At 42.3% G+C, this 22,836-nt stretch overlaps 1 pseudogene; it reads right to left on the bottom strand.

The window, feature by feature from the left end:
* Window positions 1-19,807: 19,807 nt before the first annotated feature.
* LOC118584671 lies at window positions 19,808-20,381 on the bottom strand (annotated as a pseudogene).
* Window positions 20,382-22,836: the final 2,455 nt, after the last annotated feature.

Below are 22,836 nucleotides of genomic sequence, written 5' to 3'. Positions count from 1 at the left end.
GAAGCTCAGTGGTAGAGCTTGTGCAGCATATATGAGACTTTGGACTCAGTGTTTAGTGCTAATAAAAATGTTGGTCACAAAACGAAGAAGTGTGGCTTTAACTCAGAGCAAGGTTGGAACAGACTATTTGTCTAGACAGTCAGTGGAGCAGAACTCCACAAGTAGAAGCCCTGTATGGATCACACAAGCAGCATGAAATGATTTAGAAAGTGTATCCTGGATGGTAAAAAGCAGAAATGCAGCTCTGACTAGGAGGCAGGATTTCATTTAGATCAGGGTTGTAGTCAAGCAAGTCAGGGGCCTTCAATGCAGAGTGCTGGCTCACAGCCACCAGACTTCCGGGAGGCTGGGTCCAGCCAATGGCCAGATGTGTGCTCTGCCATAGTGAGGTAAGGGGTGGGTGTAGTGATCCTCTTTCTCACACTTGGCCCTTATCCTCCTTAGGGAGTCACCACTGGGGCATTAGGTGAATTCAGTGCTCAGATCTGCTACGGTGCCTCTCATCACCTTAGACTTCCCTTTTCAGGACACTTCATTTCTTCCTCAGGCAAATACTTCTTGATATCTTTGCCCTACATCCTTAGACAAAGGACAACTTCATTTAGATGTTGTGGGAATTGTGGGGGGGGGGGGGCTGTATCCCTGAGATAGGCAGATGCAAACCCTGCTTTTCAGGGCAGGGAGGTGATTGACTGGAGGAATCATTGAGGAAGACAGACTCACTGATTTGTCAATCCTGTCTTTGCACCATGAAATGTTCTCCACTGCAATCCCACATCTGTTTCCTGCTCTATTCCAGTTCCATTTGTAATTCCTGCATATGGAGCAGGCTTTCCTTTAGGCCACCAACCAGCTCCCAAATCATGACACTGAGACTTATTATTAGTTATGAATGCTCGGCCTTGGCTTAAGCTCATTTCTTGCTAGCCTTTATAACTTGATTGAACCTGTTTCTCTCTCTCTCCCTCTCTCTCTCTCTCTCTCTCTCTCTCTCTCTCTCTCTCTCTCTCGGAGCTGAGGATCAAACGCAGGGCCTTGTGCTTGCTAGGCAAGGACTCTACTACTGAGCTAAATCCCCAGCCCGAACCTGTTTCTCTTTATCTACATTCTACTTCAGGATTTTCTACCTTTCTTTCATTCTGTATGTCCTACTCTGTGTCTTGCTGGCTGGCAGCTGCCTGGCTGGCCCCAAGTGTCTCTCTCTCTTTTTCCATTTCAATAAAGTAAATTATTAAAGTAAAATTTATTTTTATCCTTGTACTTTTAATTTTTAATTGAGTAGATAAATTGAAATGTTTAGGAGAAAAATAACTTTACACAATATATGGAAGTATAGGCTTAAGAAATGACCTAACAAGCGAAGGCATTTGTCATACATGCTTGACACCTTGAGTTTCATCTTGGAACTCATATGAAAAAGGATGAGACAGCATGTACCTGTGATCCCAGCACTTCTCCAGTGGGATTGGAGGCGGGGACAGAAGAGTCTGCTGAAGCTTGTGGGTCAACCAGTCTGGAGTGCACAATAACACAGCAGAAATACTGAGAGACCCTGCCTCTGAACCAGGTGAAAGGAGAGAATTGATTTCTGAGAACTAGTCCACGGACCTCCACATAGTCACTGTTTATACAAACACACATACACACAAATACACACAAACATAGAAACACAAAATAAACAGACATGTAACAATAAAACGTTAAAATATGGGTATTTTGTTTATATTATACTGTTATGTTTTTAATCTTTTGGTTTAGTCTAAACCATAGACCAATTATATGAAAGTTTTACTGTAACAAAAATAAGCAAGGAAAAGAAATCTATAGAATACATACTTGATAATAAATGAATTATGTATGTCTTTATTGCTCTTCCAAATAATGTCGACCCATGTATAAGCCTCCAAGACATTTATGGTAGTAATTTACTCTCTTTGACGCTTCTTTTGATACTTCAAGAGATACCTTTTAGTCTTGTGGATGTATATTTATTAGGATTAGAGGCCAGTATAGCTGATTCTTATTTTCCCTAGTAGCTTTTTGCCCTATGGTGTCCTGATTCACTGATTTAGCTTGCATTGTCCCTGGGGAGATGGAGGATCAGTACCTGCTGGCCTCTGACCAGAGCATCTTCAGTAAGTGTAGTGGTTTGAATAGGAATGGTCCCATAGGCTCATGTATGAGAAAATTTAGTCCTCAGTTGGTAGAACTCTTTGGGAAGGTTTAAGAGGTGTGGCTTTGTTGGAAGAGGTATGTCACTGAGGGTAGGCCTTGAGGTTTCAAAAGCCCATGACATTCCCAGTGAGTTAGAGCTCTCACTCTTGCTCTCCCTCTCCCTGCCTTGCTCTTGCTTTCAGATAAGGATTTAAGCTTTCAGATGCTGCACTAGCACTATGCCTGCCTGCCTGCTACCATGTTCCCTGACATGTTTGCCATGGACTCTAACACTCTGTAATTGTAAGCCCCAATAAACTCTTCTTCAAGTGCCTTGATCATGGTGTCTCTTCAGAGAAATAGACAAGCAACTGAGATGGTGAGCAGTCACTGTGTAACTTGTTTTCTGTTCTGTGTTGCTGCTCAGATGCTGTTTGACGCAGTGGCCCTCTTTACCCGTGACTGTTCAGCAAAGTGAATTTCAGGTCATTAGCCACAGTCCAAAACTATAGAGCTCAAACCCCAGATATAATTCTCCAGTTTTATAACATGTGCTGTTGTGAGCAATGTGGTGGAATCTTATTCTATGCAGGCATCAGCACTGTGCACATATCTGTCTGTCAGTTACTTAGTAGTAAGTTACTAGATCCACTGTCAGGCTGCCCAAGAGACCAAATCTCAACTATGTCCCAAAGCATAAGAGTGATGACTTTGGAAGTTCAGATCTGCCAAGAAGAAGCTGTAAAGAGTTTCCTAGACACAAGAAGAGGGAGGTCTAGCTTAGGAACTCAGTGTAGGGAAAGACAAGGTATGTTGTATTTAGTTAGGCTTTTGTTTGTTTGTTTCTGTTGGAGGCCACCTGAGAGGAGCCTCTTCAATAAATGTGGGTATTCACAGGTTCTTTAGGTTGAGGCCCTAAGAGTGGCTGGGTGCACTGGCATTGGGTGCATTTCCATTATCTTTATTGCATTGGGTAGTTGTAGAGTGTGGCCTTGTTAGTCATCCTAGCATATGTGGTGTAAGGTCTAAGAGGCAGATGTATTTAGTGAGTCCTGGAACATCGAAGGACAGGGCCACCACCAGCACCTTTGTCCATCCTTGAAGGTAGCAGAGACCTGGAAAGGTCGGTAAGAGGTCACCTGCAAGGGCTGCTTTGATGACCTCTAACCTTCTTGTGCTACCTAGTTCTGGAAAAAGCCCCTTGTGACTGCTGCATTCCCCATCTGGAACGGACCACGCTATACATCAGCGTTCTGCTGTGCCTTGGGGTTCCCTTGGGTCCCTGGAACTACCTGAACCCATCACCTTTCTTGGGACCTGCATTTCCTCTAACTGTCTTAGTCTTCATATTTGGGGGTTTTGTTGTTGTTTTTGTTTTCAGCTCTTTCTGCAGGTTTTCCATCTACTGGGTGGCATTTGCCTTATGGATCAGGGAGGACTATCGTGCGCATGGTTGGTATCGCGCACATGGTTAACAGAGCTGGTTCTAATTGCATCATACCATCCTGAAAGAAACTTCCCACTGGGCTTCCTAGCAGACTGTTTTGAAAGGTTTTAGGAGATAGACTTTCACCAAAGGAAACAGGTTACTGGAGGCGGGCCTTCAGGTTTTACAGCCCAGCCTCACTTCTGTCCGCTTCTTGTTTTCCGACTTTGGTGGCCGGTAGCTGCCACCATGTCTGCCCCACCGTGAGGAGCAGTGTTCCTTCTTAAACTGTAGTCAGAGCAAACCCTGCCTTCCTTCAGCTGCGTCCTCTCAGGTGTTGGGTCACAGCAGTGACAGAAGCAGCTAATGTGCATGAATGTGTTCCCTAGAAGACAGGACACAGTCTCTCTGCTCGGTACTTCAGCACTTTCCTTGGGGCTAAACAATGAAATCACCAACAGAAAAACCACACACAAATCTAGATTCATGGGTAGATGAGAGATGATAGATAGGTACACAGATGATAGAAAAACAGGTCCTGAAAGAGGCACTCTTTATAGGACAAGGGTTGACATAAAGTAGAACATCACCTTCTACTTCAGCTGAGAAGCTGCATGTTGGGGAGCCAAAATTTTACCTCTTTGTGCATGTCTAGTGTCTATGAATTGCTCCCAGGGTTGATGTAGGATTACAAATAAATTTTAGCCATGGTAGTATACATGTTGACAAATACAGAATCTATAAATAATTAGAGTTTTTCCCACTTTCACGTGTATGGTTGGGTTATGCAAATGTGACAATGAGGACTGCAATCTCTAGAAGTTCCTTGACAGAGTAGAAGGGTCCCCTGTGGGGGCAGTGAATGGCAGATGGGGCTGTGTCCTGAAAAGGCGCTGGTGAAGACCTCCTGCTACCACATCCGTTTCAATGACAGTAGCAGTGATGGCTAGTCTTGCTTGTCAACTGATTACATCTTGAATCAACTAAACCCCAAGATGCTGGACACTCTTTTGAAGGGTTTTTTGATTAGATGTTTGAAGCAGACAGAACCATTCTAACTGTGGTCTGGACCTTCTGGGCAGTCCATATAAAAGGACACAGGAAGAAGGAAACTGCTGTTTGGCCTGCTTGCCATTGTTCTCTCTGGAGTTCCTTCATCCTGCTGCCATGATATTCACTCACTGATAAGACTAACTCCTTCAGGACTCCTCCAGGCCTTCAGCACCATCTTAGGACTGCTGAGACATCCAGCCTCATGGACTAAAAAACGACAGGATTCTAGGCACCTCTATGTGAGACAGCCATTGTTGGACCATAGCCCGTAAGTCAGTCTAATAAATCCCCCTTTAATATCCATATTCATTCTGTCAGTCCTGCTCCTTTAGAGAACCCTGACTAATGCAGCAACAAATGTCTATCATAATCTGTAACTGGAATATAACAGTTGTTGCTGAAGTTACATATTTTGGTATGTTTCATAAATTTAAGTAAATGTCATAAGAGACATAATTCATTTCAGAATAGACTTTTAACACACACTGATTCAAATGATAATGAAAGCCTCCTGCAGCCAGTGCTCTAAGAGAAAAAGTTTAAAATGATCCAAAAATTCATTGGGTTGTTTCTCTAACCACATCATAAATCTCAATATTAAATGAATGTGTCTTTTGATGCCAATAACAGAAGAGCGTGTTTAGTACTCAGAGGAAGGAGACACACACACAGCTGTTGCATTTCAGACAATGAAAGCAGTTTTGCGCCTCTGGGTGGGTGAGAGATGACTTGAGATGCTTGGATGGACACAAGGGGATTAGAGGACACCTCTAACCAGGTTCTAAAGCTGCTGTGAAAGAATGCCAACTTCTCAACAAATAGCAGTGAGGAAAGGAAGTTTAAATCAAGTAGTTGTTCAGAGGCTGTCAGATTTTATAGCTATTGTGACACAAGGTGTATATGCATTATGAGCTTGTGTGTGTGTGTGTGTGTGTGTGTGTGTGTGTGTGTGTGTGTGTGATAGAAACAGAGAGCTGGAGAGAACATGAATTGAGAGACTGATAGATGGTATGCACCGATTGATGACCAAACAGATGTTTTAGTGGAAAAAAGACACCTCTGGTCTAATTTTTTCTTTTGTTATCTGTATTTTGGTGTTATATCTAAGGAATGTTCTGGGTATTGTGGGAAATAATTGAAAGAATGAAAACAGGAAAAGATACCTGGAGGTCATATATCTGGTATGCTACAATTCAACAATAGCAGCCACAGCCAAATAACTGGATTAGAAACTGGACAAAAGGCTGTCTGTGTCCATCATCCTGGAGGAGCTGAGGTTGGTGGATCACAAATTCCAAGAATGTTTGGGTTACAGGCTTAGCTCAAGTCCATCCTGGAAAACTTAATGAGACTCTGTCTCAAGATGCAAAGTAAAAGTCAGAGCAGGGTAAAGTCCAATGATGCAGCACTTACCCAACATGCACTAGGTGCTGGGTTCAGTCCTCAGCACCCAAAGAAAAAGAAAAGAAAGAAAATGGACAAAGGATTTGACTAGATGCTTCTCTAAAGAAGATATCTACATGAATAATGAGCCTGTAAAAATGTTAACTGCCACTAATAGCTAGAGAAATGCAACTCAAAACCACAGTGAACTAAGTCTTCATACCCTCCCATGGTAGTTTGAATACACCCTCCCATAGGCTCATAGATTTGAATATTGGTCACCAGGGAGTGGCACTATTAGGAGGTGTGGCCTTGTTGGGGTAGGTGAGGCTTTATTGGAGGAAATATAACACTAGGGTGGGCTTGGAGATTTGAAATGCTCAAGCCATGCCCAGTGACTACCTGTTGCCTGAGCATCCAGGTGTAGAACACTCAGCTACCCCTCCAGGACGTCTGCCTGCATGCTGCCATGCTTCCTGCCATGATGATAATGGACTAAACCTCTGAACCTGTGCCAATGAAATGTTGTTTTCCTTTATAAGAGTTGCTGTGGTCATGGTGTCTCTTCACAGCAATAGAACCCTAACTAAGACATCACCAGAAGTGCCACTGTCAAAGAAACTGTAGCTAGAGTTTTTCTTGTCCTGCCTGGCCCAGGATCAGAACAAATCTCTCTCACCTGCCAGTCCCACAGCCGCTCAGACCCAACCAAGCAAACACATAGAGATTTACATTGTTTACAAACTGTATGGCTGTGGCAGGCTTCTTGTTATCCACTTCTTCTATCTTAAATTAACCCATTTCTATTAATCTATACTTTGCCACATGGCTTGTGGCTTACCTGTACCTTACATCTCACTTGTCATGGTGCCGGCTGGCAGTGTCTCTCTGCCTCAGCCTTCCACTTTCCAGAATTCTCTTCTCTGCTTATCCTGCCTATACTTCCTACCTGGCTATTGGCCAATCAGTGTTTTATTTATTAACCAATCAGAGCAACACATTTAACATACAGAACATGCCACAGCACTAGAAAATAGCAAGTCTTGATGTGGAGGCTGGGGAAACTGGAACCTTGTGCCCAGCCAGCAGGAATATAAAATAATGCAGTCACTGTAAAATATTCTGTGGAGATTCCTTAGAGAAAAACAGACAAGCACTCACAATCCCAGTGTCTAGTTAATCATAAATGCAAAATATGGAGCATATTTGCACACTATTAATACAACATCATTATTTTCAATAACCAAAAGCAGAAGCCATGTAAATACCCACTGTCAGATGAGTAGGTTAAAAAAATGCATTGTGCACATGAAATAGACTATTACTTGTTTCTGAAGAAGGAAATCCTGATACATGCTAAAACATAGATAAGTCTCAAGGATACTCATTAACTGAGGAGTCCAGTTGTGAAAAATGCAAACACAAGGTGATTCTATTTTTGTGAGGCATCTAAAGTTGCCAAATTCATTGTAATAGAATAGTGGCCGACAAAGACAGGGAGACAGAATAATCGAGATTATTGTTTAACGTGAAAAAAGTAATTGTTTTACAAGCCTAGAATATTCTGGAGACTGTGTGTGTGGCAATGTAAACACCTTTGATACTTGTGAACAATACATGTACAATGGTTCAGCTGATAAATTTTATATTATATTATGTGTTCTAAGCACATTAAAAAATTTAAATTGCTTTTAAAGGGAAAAAAAACCCACTCATAAGAAATGACGTAGCATTGGCCTGCTCATATAATGAAATACATCCCATGACATCTCATTGACTCTTAAGATATTTTGAATGTGAAGTAGGAGGGATTAATGGAACCCAATGAAGAGCAGGGTTGCTTGGTGGAGAGAACTAAAAACAGGTTGAAAGAGCAATCTATGGGAAATAGGCAAATGGGTTTTAATTGTATTAGGCACGGCAGTGCACAGCACATAGGAGGCCGAGGCAGAAAAATTGTGTGTTTGAGTCCAGACCAGGTTATCTGGTGATATCTTGTCTCAGAAACAACAATGCAAAGAGAGGAAAGGAAGAGGAGGAAAGGAGAGGGAGATAAGCAAGGAAAGGGGAGCAAAGACAGAAGGGTAAATGACTGAAGGACGTGGATGGGTGAGTGGCTGACATATACACAGTGTGCAGAGTCAACCCCGTCATTATCTGTACTTCAGAACTACTGCCTCTCCTAGTATTTTTTGCTTCTCATGTATTGTTTTAAAAATTATCTTAACACTAACTTATTTTTCACAATGACACAAAAGCAATGCCAATCTATCTTTTATACAAATGTCATTCTTCACATCTTAGATACCAACACAAGGTTATGCTCTTCAGAAAGACACTTTGAGATTGTAACAAAAGTATATATTTTATATGGTAAAAAAAATTAAAAGCAGCATGAAAGTTAAAATGATAATTTTGTTGTTTAAAATGGTGACATTCGGCCATTGATATCATTTCTGGAACTCATTTCATGACACTTGTTTCTACGTGGCAGGAGAACACAATGCTAATGAAAGAGCCAGGAAGATGTCACTCTATCCAAGGGGGAGGAAGAACAGGGCAGATCACAGAATTGCACAGCCCCGTGGGCTGAGCTTATGAATCATGTGAGCCGTGCAGGCGACGACTGAATTCTCTTCTACAATTTGTCCTCCCTCTGGCACACATTTGTTATTATTTTGTATGAAATTGCCTCAAATGTAATGCCCAGACTTTTTTATTTGAGTCTCTGGATCAGGAAGTCTTCACCTATAACTTCTTTGATTCTACTGCTCCAGGCTTCTTCTAAAGCTATAGTCCAGATGTAGGCTGAGCCAGGCATGTTGATACACACCTGTCATCGCAGTGCTGACAACCTAAGGCTGGGACAAGAGGATTGCTGAAAATCTGGAGGCAGCATTTCCTACATGGTGAATTCCAGGCCAGCCAAATATGTACAAAGAGACTCTGTCTCAAACAAACAAGCAAAACAACGAACAAAGTTAAATGAAGTAATTAATATGTACAAATAGACTAAGTTCAAGTGGGAAGGGAGAGACTTACTCCTTAGGTTGTTCATATGATGGAAGGGCTATGGGCACAGAGAAGTGCTGGGGGTGAGGATTGTCAAGCTTATTTGAGAGTTGGGTTCATCAGGAGATGAGGTGCTGTGGGAGGTCTCTCTGTAGGCTGTGAATATGTGTTGCTCTGATTGGTTGATAAATAAAGCCGCATTGGCCTATGGCAGGGCAGGTTGGAGCCAGGCTGGAAAATCCAGGATAGTGAGAGGAGAAAAGAGAGTAAGGGCAGATGCCAGCTGCTGTCCAAGGAGCAGCAAGATGCCAACAGACCATTAATGCCGTGGCCATGTGGCAACTTATAGATTAATAGAAATGAGTTAAGTTATAAGAGCTAGCTAGCAAGAAGCTTGAGCCATAGGCCATCCAGTTCATAATTAATATAAGCCTCTGAATGATTATTTTATAGGCCGCTGAGGGTCCGCAGGGCCAGGAAGACTATAGAAACTTCCAGCTACAACGAGGGGAGAGCCTGAAAGAGAATCCCTGCAAGATGGAAACTAGAATTTGCATTTTACTTTGGTTATTTGTGGTATTGGAGATGGAACCCAGAGCCTCCGACAGACTTAGTAGACACTCTGTGAAGCTACCTCATACTGAAGAGGAATTGTATTTGCTTTTCCGGTTTCTAGAAGACAAAACAGAACTGATGTGTCATGCCTCTGGCCGCATACGGAAGAGAGATGGTGGCGCTGGCACCAGGCACTTCAGTGGCGGTGGTCTCTCTTGTAGTGGAATCATTCAAGTGGAGGCTGGTCAGCTGCAGACAGGGACTGCGTGGGAGCCAGCTGAAGCGCTTCCTTCTGCAGCTCCCCTGCAGGGGAGGACTCCTGAAGGGAAAAGGAAGCCAGGGTGAAGCCGCAGAGATCTAGGTGGAGACAGTCTCTCGGATGCCCTAACCTGCACCTCTCTAGATTGCCAGGAGGGAACCACAGATTTATGGTTCCATTAGCCATGGCTGCTTGATATTCTGGTGTGTGGAAGTTTATCTCCCCAGTCTTACAATGATGTGGGTGCTTAAGACACTGAGACAAAAAAGAAAAGTAATATTTGCATAGAGAAAAAAAAATCACATTGCAGAAGTGATCTGAGAAGAAGTCCAGATGGCTCTTCAGAAATGACTTGTTGGGTAATTACATAATATATTCACATAGTTCAAGAGACATATGTTGAGTGGTGTCTCTCCCAATTCTGCATCCTCAATGTACACTCCTGCCTTCATTACCAGACAATTTCTTTTGGTATTACAACAAATATAGCAGCTGGGCATAATGGTGGTAACCTCAGTGCTCAGGAGGCTAAACAGGAGAATCCTGAGTTCAAGGCCAGTGTGGACTACCCAACAACACCTTGTTTGTAAGCAAAGCAACAGAAACATGAATAGCACAACAGAAATCATTTGAACCATTTAAAGCACACCACCCATGGCTGTACAGTCAGCACTATAACCTACCTGAAGAATCACCCCATCTTCCCAAGGCTTCCATCTCCTCCTGCTCAGCCTCCAGGACTTTCTATCCTATTTTCTATCTCTATGAATTTGGCTATTCTTGATTCCTTGCATGTAACAGATAACCCCGGGTGTCTGCTTGATTGGGTCTGGAATCAACTAAGATACATACCTCTGGGTGGGTTTGTGAAGCTACCTCTTGGTGCATCTTCTGGGGGTGCCTCAGTCATAATGGGATTTGAGGGACAAACAGGGATGACTTGCATGTCAGCTTTTACTCCTCGCTGGTGAATGCATATCATCTATCAAAGCAACTGTGCTGCTGCCCTGTGAGCCATCAGAAGCCAGCTTCAAAAACAGCTCTCCAAGACTCCTCCAGATCTTTTGTGCCAGATTGGGACTGATAAGTTGTCCAGCCTTAGGGACCAAAGAGCTGCTACTGAGTTTTCTTTCAGCTTTTGCAAAGAGCAACCAGGCACTGTTGGATTAGCCAGCCGATGTGTAAAACAATTGACTAAACCCCTTTGTATGTGTTAATTATATATCACTTCTGTTCTTCCGGAGACTTGTCGAATGCATTATATATCAATGGAATCCTGCAACGTTTGTCTTTTGTGTGTTGTTTATTTCACTTAGTGCAATGCCTTTAAAAATTCATTGCAGATGTTGATATATATCAGAATTTCCTTACTTTTCAAGGCTGAATGATAGTCATGTATATGTGTGTGTGTATGTTATACATAAACATATAGTCATATTTATCTTTCCAACTACTAGTGAGCATCAATGTAGAAGTATTTATTTGAGTTCTTGTTTTCTAGTCTTTCATGTGTATACCTAGATAGAGTTTCTTTCATTTTAGAGGAATATCAGTAGCCAATTTTATTAGTTTCTTATTTGTTACATTGACTTTCATGGATGGGTAGCCACTTTGTGAGTAGTTTTGTGGTTGTAGTGATTCTTTGTGCAGATAGAGCAAAACTAAACTGTGAAGATATTTCTTCCTTGTATACCAGAATACCACAGTGATTATTATATATAAAAAGTATTTCTGCATAGTTCCACATTAGTATAGAAAGAGCTTCTTTCTTTTCTTTCTTTTATTGTAACTGTATAATATTCCACTGAGTGGCTTTGTTATAATTTATTTAAGTGAATAGCATTGTTGGATGATATTGTAATCTTTTACTATAGTAGAAAGGTCATAATAAAAATCTGCTAACACATAATTGTGTAAGTATGAGATTCAAGTAGCATAGAATCCTAAAAATGAAAGACTAGGTCAGCAAGTAAATGCATTTTTTCCAAATACTGAACCCTGCACCAGTTTGTATGGCATCCATGCACAGGGGCCATGCTAACCTTTTCTGTGCCACTCTGCTTTTGGTGGATGAGCTGCTGAAGTGAACATGGGCAAAATGCTTTTAATTTTGGCAAATATCGGTGAATTGTTTTCCCTAGGAGAGGTGGAATTAATAGTCTTCTCTGGCAATGAGTCAGCTCTGTCCTAGTACAGATTTACTGTGGGCTTTTAGGTTTGGCTAAACTGCCAAATGAAAACTGGTACTACAGGGCAATTTTGATTAGGTTTTTATTCTTTTACAAGTAAGGCTCAGCAACTTTTCATGTTTAAAAGCTAGTTTATTCCTTGGGAACTTTCTGGTAAAGTCCTTTCCCCATTTTTCTACAAATGACTGGCCATTTTGAAAAGAAATGGCCTGTGCACTTGGAAGATTAGCTGATTCTCTGTGAAATGAGCTAGAAATAGTTTTCTCAGTGTGTTGTCCATCTTGTGACTTTACTTACGGTACCTGCCCTGAAAAACAATAATGATTTTACGGAGTTTAGAAGGCTCTACCTTTTCTCTTTTGCATCTGGATTTGGGGTCACAGTTAGCAGAGGCTCTTAGATTCCAGGCTCCAAAAGTCAGCGCTGTTTTCTGCCAATGTTTTTCTGACTTAATAAAACAAATCTACATGCACTTCCTTTTTGGTTATTTTTGGAGTTTATTTGAAACATGTTAAGGGACAGAGAGCCTTCCTTCATCTCACTTCAATTGGCTACTTGATTATCTCCAAAATGTTTGTTTAAAAATCTTCCCAATGCTTCCACTGTGCATCTCAAAAGTGCTAGAAGAGACGACTCCAAGTATATTCATGAGAAAGAATGAGGAAAATGTAAGTGGATGGTTACGCTAGTGAATCATCTTATCATTACACATTATATACAAATGGAAACGTCACATTGGAGTCATCTCTGGGAGCTGCCCATTGGGTCCAGGTTGGACTGTGTGTGGGCCACTGTCACTCACCTTTCTGCTGTCTGTGCTCATAACATGGTAACCCATCCTGCTAACTATTGAGACTGCATACTGCATCTTAATTTGCAATATGAATGACTGTTCTTTATCTCGCTAGCTAATGTTTAGATTTTGAACACGTTACATTTGTGTGCTGTTTCCTCTTCCCAATGCTGGGGCAATGAAAGAAACAGCTTAGCAGAGGAAAGATGTGTTGGGTCTCATAGTTTTAAGAGGTTTCAGTCTCCTTATGAGGAAGATACAGTGGGAGGAGTGACTCAGTGTGTGTTGCTCAGATCTAGCAGTGAGTTTTTTGGTCGCATTGTGGCAACTGACCAAGTAGCAGTTTCTTCTGGCCCCTGCTGTGGACAGAGAGACTGTTCAAGATGTGTCCCCAGCACTCCTGCCAGCCCGGCCCCACCCCATGAAGGTTCTACAATGCCACTAGCTGGCAACAATATGTTCAAGCCCATGATGCATTGGGGGGGGGCATTTCTTATCCAAACCAAAACCTTTTGTAAGGTAGCTTGAGCCACACAGACATCTCCATGCTCTTTCTGCTTGCTGGCTTTCACTTTGGTTCTATCAGGGATGATGGATGTCAAGTTTTCTTCAGGAAGGTTTTCTGCATTTCCAGAGTAAGTTTCTTCTTGGTAATTTACCTTCTGCTGTTTCTGCAAATGTTATCATTCCTTATAATTTATTAAGACTATCAATTTCTGACATGTTCTACTCACGTACAGACTCATTTACAAACTGCAACAGTTTCTGAGAAGATTCTCTGTGGTACTGCAATTATGGAGGATGTGTTATCTACAAGTAGTAATCCTTTCTCTGCCTCCTTTCCAATTTTGTGCTTATAACTTATTGGTCGTATCCAACCTCATCGCCTGAGGCCTCTAGGGAACCGTCAAAAGTAAGAGTTACAAAGAGCAGCTGTCCTAAGTTCCATAATTCTGTATTCTTACATTATATGTTTTAGCCAGCACCTTCACTTTCTATTGGGTAAAAATTAAGACATATACTTATATATTTATTTTCACTCTCTGATCCTCTCTACTTCCCAATTTGAATTAGTCTCATTATCTTTTATTGCTAAGGTTTATAATGCTTAAATTCAATGAGCAAGCTTTAATTGAGCCTTACAAGCTTTGTCCTCAGATATTATTCTAAAACACTATGTAACTATTATGATGTGATAAATCTTACTCATAAAGGAATCTGTTGGAGAGTACTGTGATCCTGTGCTAAGTGCCACTGCTGCTCCAAACAGAGCATCTAGTTAAGTCTGTGTGAGTCTACAGTTTGTCTCCTGACTTGTTTGTCCCTTTCTGGTCACACTTCATTATTACATGTTCTCATGCCTTTACTGCTCTCTTAAGCCTGTTCATCATAAAACTGGCCATAGTGGTGTGTACCTGCCATCCCAACACTTGAGAGATTGAAGGCAGGATTATCAGGAGTTCTAGCTCATCCTCAACTGCATACTGAGTGTGAGACTAGCCTAGGCTACATGAGACCCTATTTCAAACAAACAAAAACAAAAAACCAAAGAAACAAAACTTCCTTTATGTCTATAGCTCTAGAGCAACCCCTTCAGCTAACATTTGCACATGGGATTCCTGAGTGCTATATTCTTTGTACTACTGCATATCCGGGAACTTTTTTTTTTTTTCCAAGATCAGGCTTCCCTGTGTAACAGTCCTAGAACTCGATCTATAGAACAGACTGGCCTCAAACTCAGAGATCTGACTGTCTCTGCCTCCCAAGTGCAGAGATTAAAGGTATTTGCCACCCCTGCCAGGCTCAGGGAACATGTCTATCTCTCCTTTGCTCATCACAGATTATTTGGGTGGATATGTAATTCAAGGGCTAACTGCATTTTCCTTTTGAACTCTGTAAACTTTGGCATCTTGCCTTCTGATGTCTCCTGATGTTAGCAGAATGTCTGATACCAACGTGTGCCCATCCTTTGGCATTTCCATGCTGTTAGTCCTTCTGTCTGCATCGTGAGTTTGGTGCTGGCCTTGGTAAGGTTTTAGGGTTTTCTAGTTATTCTCTGGGATTCTGACATTTAATCTGTTTGGGTCCCGGGGTCCCCATGGACATGCTTAATCCTGAAAAGATATTTTTAAGATGAAGGCATTTTTCTCAACTCATGTTACTCCTGTTACTATAATTACAGTTAATAGTTTATAAATAAAGTTCAAAGAGATTGAACAATTTGTTGCAGGCTCCTGTCCAGCCCCTCGGTTGGCATAGGCTTATAGTGGTGAAAGCATACCTGAAGGCTTGGTACAGAATACCACTTTGATTTGACTTTGAAAATTGGATGGATGCTGCCTTGAAATTCAGGTGCCCCTGGCAATTATGAAGAATAAGTTGATACATTTGTCTTGGCAAGTTCCATATCTTATAGAAGATACAATGAAGAGGTGTTTGGTTAATTTTATCCCTATGGGCTCCTTCCTAGGCTCTACCACAAGCAAAGGATGTCTTTCTTGGTGCCCAAAAGGTGAAAGGGGTATACAAGCTGTGAAAGTTGGATCTGTGTGCACAAGCAGCAGCAGAATTCGGGGGTTCCCCAAACCTTGATTAAACCTTCCCTGTTGATGTATGGAAAATATAGGATTGAAAAACATAGATGTGATTTTTATAAACAATCTAGACTCATAGATAGACGAGTCAGGACCATGTGTACTTAGCATGTGACAGGCCATCCGAAACCATGAGTCATAATGTTGTTGAGCCAAGGAGTTCGCCAAGGTTGGGCTGCATATCACTGGTAGAGTAAATATCCAGATAGTAAGGGGTTTTCCCCTGAATATCAGCAGAAGGTGTATTGTAGTTCTGTGTAGCTTCTCCATGGACAGTTGGGACAGTTGCCATGACTAACAAGGAAAGCACTAGCTCCCTCTAACATATTGAGCTATGTAAGTCCTAACTGCTACGGATTGAGTCTCACTCCCAGCATGGTAGTCTCTCTGACCAGACATGTAGAGATAAAAGGGATGTGTGCACTCATCTATGGCAGTTCCTAAGGACACAGGTGCCTGTTCTGTTCTATTATGATCTAATTCTCCATTGGATGAAACAAAGCTGCATTGTGATATGCAGCCAAAATATCTACAGCAGGATCAGCCATAGCCTGACTGACACCTAGGCTGTGTAATTCCTTGCTGTAGGTCTGTCCTGGACACTTCAAAGAGTCCTTGTGCTCTGCCCTCTAGATACTGGCTGTGACCACTTATATCTTCAGACTTTGACTAATGACCTTTGGGGAATGAAACCACTCTCTCTGGAGAACCACTGATTTACATAGATTTGCTATAAAAAGTCCCCTTTCCTTTGTAAATAATTCTGGGATATAGATAACAGGTTTTTTAAAATGAATTCTTTTCACACTAGAGTCTTTGAAGATGACGTGTTACAATATCAACATTCTGGGCTTTGGAGAGGCAAAGAATCTTTATATAAATACAGTGAACCCTTGAGACCATCAGAGAGCAATACAGAAAATAAAATTCTGCATGTAGTGTGGGAAAGATGTTCTGAGCAGACCATTTATCTCAGGCCTGCCTGCTTTGCTAATGGTCACAACACAATTAATCTTGGTGTGCTCACCTTTAAGCTATACAATGTCTAAACACAATTGAAAAAATATATTCTTCTTTTAAAAACAGAATAACTGTTTGTAAAGATGGTTCAGTCGGCAGGAGGCTCTCCTGTCACTCCCTGGGTTCTATTTTTGTTGAGAGGATGGACTGCTTTTAAAAGAGACACTGAGTCTTGAGCTCCCTTAAATGGATCCCACTGCACATTGAACTAAGATAAATTTGCTTAATGGCCAAATTAATGCCCTGAAAGGTAAACTTGGACTGAATGTTCAAATGGTGCCTTAAGGTGGAAATACAGCAATTTCCACAAAGGCTTTTGAACTGTTTGACTGTTACCTCATACTGGTATTTCTGACTGCTGGCACTGGATTGGCAGTGGGATGCTGTCTCAGTTGCTTATAAAAGGAATTCTCCATCACCTTGAAATTGACCCCATCTATCTCCCCTGTGTCCGTGTGAAGGTGAGAGAGAGGGGATGGAGGAGGAGAGCAGTGACAGAAGATCCACATTTTCTAGTCAAAGATAGGAAGTCTTTCAAAGACCTTGGGTTGTTTCTATGTTCAACATGCTATTGTACGCTGAGCATTTGTGATGTTGGCTGCTCCAACACACAGATGAGTTTGTTGTCTAGTCATTTCATGCTCTCTAGAAAGGAATTGGTTCCGGGACCATAGAAGACACCCAAAGCTGCACATGCCCAGATGCATACTTTCATATAACCTGTGCAAAGCCCCTAAATAAAATAGTGGATCATCTCTAGGTGACTCACGGCATCATTTGCAAGCCCATGCAAACAGCTGTTATGCAGATTTGTCTGGGAAAATAAGTAAATAAAACCATCATTATGTAGATAGAATATTTTCTTCAAATTTTCTGTCTCTGGTTGGTTGAATTTATAAATTCAGAATATATGGATACAGAGGAATGACTGTATGTGCGCATAAGTACACATATATACAGACTTTGTATATATGTACACATCTCTCTCTCCCTCTCCCTCTCCCTTTCTCTGTTTTTCTCTTTTCCTCCCTGAGACAGAGTCTTGCTATGTAGTCTACGCCCATGGGAAACTTACTATTATGTCTCTGAGGCAGTCCTCAAACGGCATGTGATTCCCCTGCCTCAGCCTCCCTATCACTGGGTTTACAGATGTGCATCATCATGCTTTGCTTGTATTTGGTGTTTTTAAAAACCATGTCAAGTCCTGAAAGCTGACTGTCACAGTGCCTGTGGAAATGTGTGAAGTTGCTTGATTGGGGGGATTGTTTCATTGCTTCACAAATATTTCAACAGGACTTCCACAATACGGCCGCTAATCAGCTAGCTGAGGCCCTAATTAATCAGCTGGTTAGTGTCAAATGGTCTGTGTGCTAGAAAGGGGGTGAAACTATAATTCTTCCAAAGGAACAAGGGTCCAAAGCTCAAGTTGGAGAAAGCAAATCACATTAACTCAGGAACTATGAGTCAAGTTTCTTCTTTGAGTAGATTTGTTGTTGTCTAGTGCTAGGTATGTACTCTGTGACTGTAAACATACTAGTTACACACTGTCCTTGCGAACTCCACCATAGGTGTATTTAGCATTTCTCTCTCTCTCCCTCCCTCCCTCCCTCCCTCCCTCCCTCCCTCCCTCTCCCGCCCCCCATTTTTTATGTGACAGGTATTTTGTCTGTAAAAGTGTGCCACATCTGTGCGGTCCCCCAGCAGGCCAGGAGATGCTGTCTGGTCCTCTGGAACTTGAAGTTAGAGATGATTGTGAGCTGTCAGGTGGGTGGGGTGCTGGGATTCAAACCTGGGCCCTCTGTAAGAGCAGCCAGTGGTCTTAACTGTTGAGCAATCTCTCCAGCCCCCTGGACAGAGTAGGAGAGGGGAGAATCCAGGCACACATATCTCCCACTAGACTTAGAACCATGCAAAATCTTATTTTGTGATAGAAGGTCAAAGAAGACTAAGAGGAGAACCAGCCTGGAATACAAAGAAGGATTGGACGGGCTGCCAAAAACCGAAACCAAGGCAGCTCTGTTCAGGCCTCTGCCCCGACCTGTTAGAAAGAGAAAGGACTGCTTACCCTTTCTTCCAGCTCAGAAAATGGAACATTCAGAGAGAATCCTGAAATAAAGAAGTTCCCTGGGTTGTACTGCTTCTTCCTTCATTGATGCTTGATTGTCAGGGCAGATGCTTGTCAGGTCATATGTGTTTGCCTAAACAAATAAATAAACTTTTGTTGAAACACTATCCCAACTTGAAAGCAAATGAAGGATCTGAATTGTTGGATATTGGTCTTTGGCGCTAGGAAGACGGCTTAGCAGTAAGAGAATATGTTGTTCTTCCAGAGGATCAAAGTGTGGTTCCCGGCACCCACTATGGTGGCTGTAACTATAGCTCTGGGTCATCCCCCTCTGACCTCTGCAGATGCCTACATTCCCAAGCACATGCCTCCACACAGGCACACAGGCATCCACCCATCATTAAAGTAAAATCCTTAAAAATTGCTGTTGGTCTTTGAACTTAGAAGAGACTCTGGGAATCAGGCCTCGTCACTGAAGCAGGACAGCACCTGATGTCCCCAGCAGTAGAAACCATTGCAGGATCTTTTATTTATCTCCTTGTCTCCTTTACCCCCCATTCTGCCCTGATGCAGCAAGTAAAGGAAACCACTCCCCTGCCTGCACACTGAGCCAAAAGGAATCTGCGGTACATACCTCTGCTGAGTGTGAAATCCTAACTATAAATACCTAAATGAACGGATGCTAGAACAATTTTAAACCAAGACATGTGATGGAAAGTAGAGATATTAATATCAAGAGAAAAGAACATACTCAGAGACCTGGGAATCAAAAGTTTCAGTCTGTCTCTGCTGTGAGGGGGAAACATTTCAGGAGGGTACCTAGAGGTACAACACCATGTTTCCTGTGTTTCCTTTGCTCATATCCTCACTCAGTCATTTGGGTAATCAACCATGTTATCAGAATCTATATCTTACATCTTTTAAAAAGTCTTTACTCAATAGAATTTTCTTTGGTCCTGACATGTTTTCTACACTTTCATCTGTCTCAACCAACCATATCAACTCCCTATACTGCTAATGAATGAAGAGTTCATCTTAAGTGGGAAAAAAAAAATGTAGAGCATCTACCTTCACAAAGTTTTCAAACCAAAACCAAAACCAAATGTATTTGTACCCTCCTCCCTCCCACCTACCCCCAAAACAAGTGGGGATATTTGGGGCAACATGATATCTTATCTAAGACATATAAGGTTTTGTTTTGATGTATTTATTTCTAGTTATAAAGGAAAGTCTGCTTTCTAATGAATTAGAAAACATCTCATTTAGATAGTTTTGAATGTTTTTATTTGAAGTGATTTTATTGCTCATGTACACAAGAGAATTTCTGCCACTAGAGCAGAGGGTGTGGACAACTCATATTTCCAATTGAGTGGGAGGGCCTCCTTAGTCTTATAGTAATGAGCCAACCAGTGAATTCTGCTCTCTATCAGAATCAGGCAGAATTTAGCATCTTTCTCCTTTCTGTTCCTCTCAAGATGCCTATGGACAGAGACCACTTTCTTAATCAGATGGTAGAGATCCTCTGGGAACCAGGCCTTGTCACTGAAGCAGGACATCACCTGATGTCCCCAGCAGGAGAAACTGTTGCAGGATCTTTTATTTATCTCCTATGTCTCCTTTACCACCCCCCCCCATTCTGCCCTGTTGCAGCAAGTAAAGGCAAGGCCTTTGGACTGAAGGATTCTCAAGATTTCATTATCAGCCACAAACAGACCACATGAGTCCATCAGCATCACACCTATTTGGGAGGGAGTCAAGCCTTCCTTTGCCAATTTGTCAATATGTTCCTTCTGTCAACTTCAGCCAGATGTGCATGCTATGGTGGTAGGACAGTGATGACTGGGACAAGCCCTTCCCCATAGCATGTATGCAATTCATGATGGTAGAGGTCTGGTAGCAAGAGAGGTAGTTTTGAAAATTTTAAAAAATGTTTCATTGGTCCACAATAGTATTTGGGAACGCTATATGACATTCAATATACTTATATATTGAATAATGACAAGAGAAATAGTTGTATCCATCACCTAAACATTTGCCCTTTCTTTGGGTTGAGAGCATTCAAAACTCTCTCTATAATCATTTTTAAATGTATAATTTTTGTCAACCATAGTTGCCCTTCCCAGACAGAGAATGATAGACAGACCAGGGTTTGTTTTCTCGATGGCTTCAAGAAAACCAGAACTGACCATTCTGGGGCCTAGTAGGTATGTAAGACATACATCCCTATTCAAGGGATGCCGGCAAGGATTCTGTGCTCAGGACTCCTCCTATGTCAAATATGGGCAGTATCAACAGGAAGCTAGTGACTCTAGAATCAACTATCAACACCTCACCAAATACAGAGGAAAAGGAGGCTAGTGTGCCCCCTCCACCAACCGTATGAGACTTTTCCTGGGGAGATGCTAACAGATGTCCATTTACTCCGGATAGAGAGCCAATGGCAGACCAAACCGACAACTGCCTATGTCCAAGTTCGTGAACCAATGAACATATTGGGGCTCGTTACAGGAGCATGGATGGCTCAAAGGCAGCTGTATCACTGAAAGGTCCAGCTGGGCCTGAGTGACAGCTCAGGAAAGCTGCAGCCTCTGTACCCTCTAAACTTGAAGGCTGTTTAACAGGTCAGAGAGTCTCCTGTCCCCAACAATTACTTTTTTGTTCTTATAAGGCTAGAAAGCAGCCTTGTGAATCTTGTGAGTTTTGTCTTTCTTGGCTTTCAGGTCATTTACTTCCTAAGGCTCATGAACATCCCTCCTCCCTCTTGGAGGAAACACCTCAGTTTGGAGGGAATTCTTAGGAAACACTCCCTCATCATGACCTCAACAATGGCTGGGGCAGTTTAGACAAGATCCTGATGGTGAAGGGTGAAGCTACATGCCACTGTGAATTCCCTGGTTATGAAGCAAGCCCATGAGAACATCCAGTGCTCCCAGCACCAGGCAGGACTGAAAGATGCTAGCTTCTCATCCCACAAGATAACCACCATGGAGGATATGGAGTACTTCCAAGTGGCAGAAGCACGTCATGAACTAGAGTTCCAGAGTGGACACAGAACAGCACCTGCATCAGCACAGGTCACCCAAGCATGACCTCTCCATTATCCTCTAAGCAGAAGCCAGATATGGGTCAGCTCTGGCCCATCTAAAACCTTACCTGGCCCAAATCCTGGTACCTTGGATCCTGAAAGTGGGAAGAGGGAAAAGAACTCATAGGACACATGGACTCTCTTTGGGCCCAGCCACCTTCCAGAAGTTTCATTCCAAAGGTTGTAGCATCCATATCTACAAAGGAGCCCAGAAGCCTCCTTTCCCTGAGCTCACATGTACAGCAGCCATGCAAATAGCTGAAGATCTTGTCACCTTCAAGACCTACAAGATGGACATTCCAGTGGCAGAAGAGCAGAAATGTCTGCCCTTATAACATGGTCTATAACATGGCACAAGTAAGCTGACTCCACTGGCCTCTAGAGTGATTCTATCCCAGGGACTTGCCTTAAAAACAAAACAAAGCATGAACAAACCCAAACGACCTTGCCTCTGACACAGGAATGCTGTATCCAAAACAAAACAAAAACCCTTACATGGAATTGAGAACTTAGGACACAGTTGAGTTTGGAGCAGTAGTAGCGCAAAGTCTGCCCTGTTATCAAGTAGACTATTGTGTATTGTGTTGAAACTCAGTGAGAAAGAACATCAGTTGTGATATTTGGGGGATCTTAGAACCCATTTTTATTTATTTATTTATTTATTTATTTATTTATTTATTTATTTATTTATTTTTGAGCTGAACTCAGGGCCTTGCGCTTGCTAGGCAAGCGCTCTACCACTGAGCTAAATCCCCAACCCTTATTTTTTTAATTAAGAAAAATTTTCATTCATTTTACACACCAATCAATGATCCTCCTCTCCCCTCCTCCCACTGCTCCCAGCCTCCCCCTCCCAACCCACCCTTCACTCCCCCTCACAAGAAGGCAAAGCCTCCCATGGGGAGGCACATTCAGTAGAGGCAAGTCCAAGCCCTTCCCCTGCCTCAAGGATGCACGAGGCATCCCATCCTAGGTAGTGGGCTCCAAAAAGCCTGCTCATGCACCAGGTATGGATTCTGATCCTACTGCCACCATCCCCCCCCCCTCAAAGCAGATCAAGCTACACAACTGTCTTGCCATGCAGAGGATCTAGTCCAGTTCCATGCAGGCCTCACAGCCATTGTTCCAGCTTTCATGAGTTCCCTCTAGTTTGGTTTGATCATCTCTGTAGGTTTTTCCATCATGATCATGATGCACTTGCTCATAGAATCCCTCTTCTCTCTCTTTGACTAGACTCCTGGGGCTCTA

Source organism: Onychomys torridus, chromosome 5, assembly GCF_903995425.1.
Source record: "Onychomys torridus chromosome 5, mOncTor1.1, whole genome shotgun sequence".
In the NCBI taxonomy this organism is placed as follows: Eukaryota; Metazoa; Chordata; class Mammalia; order Rodentia; family Cricetidae; genus Onychomys; species Onychomys torridus.
Note: the sequence above shows the minus strand (reverse complement) of the source record. Positions and strands in the feature narration are given on the sequence as shown.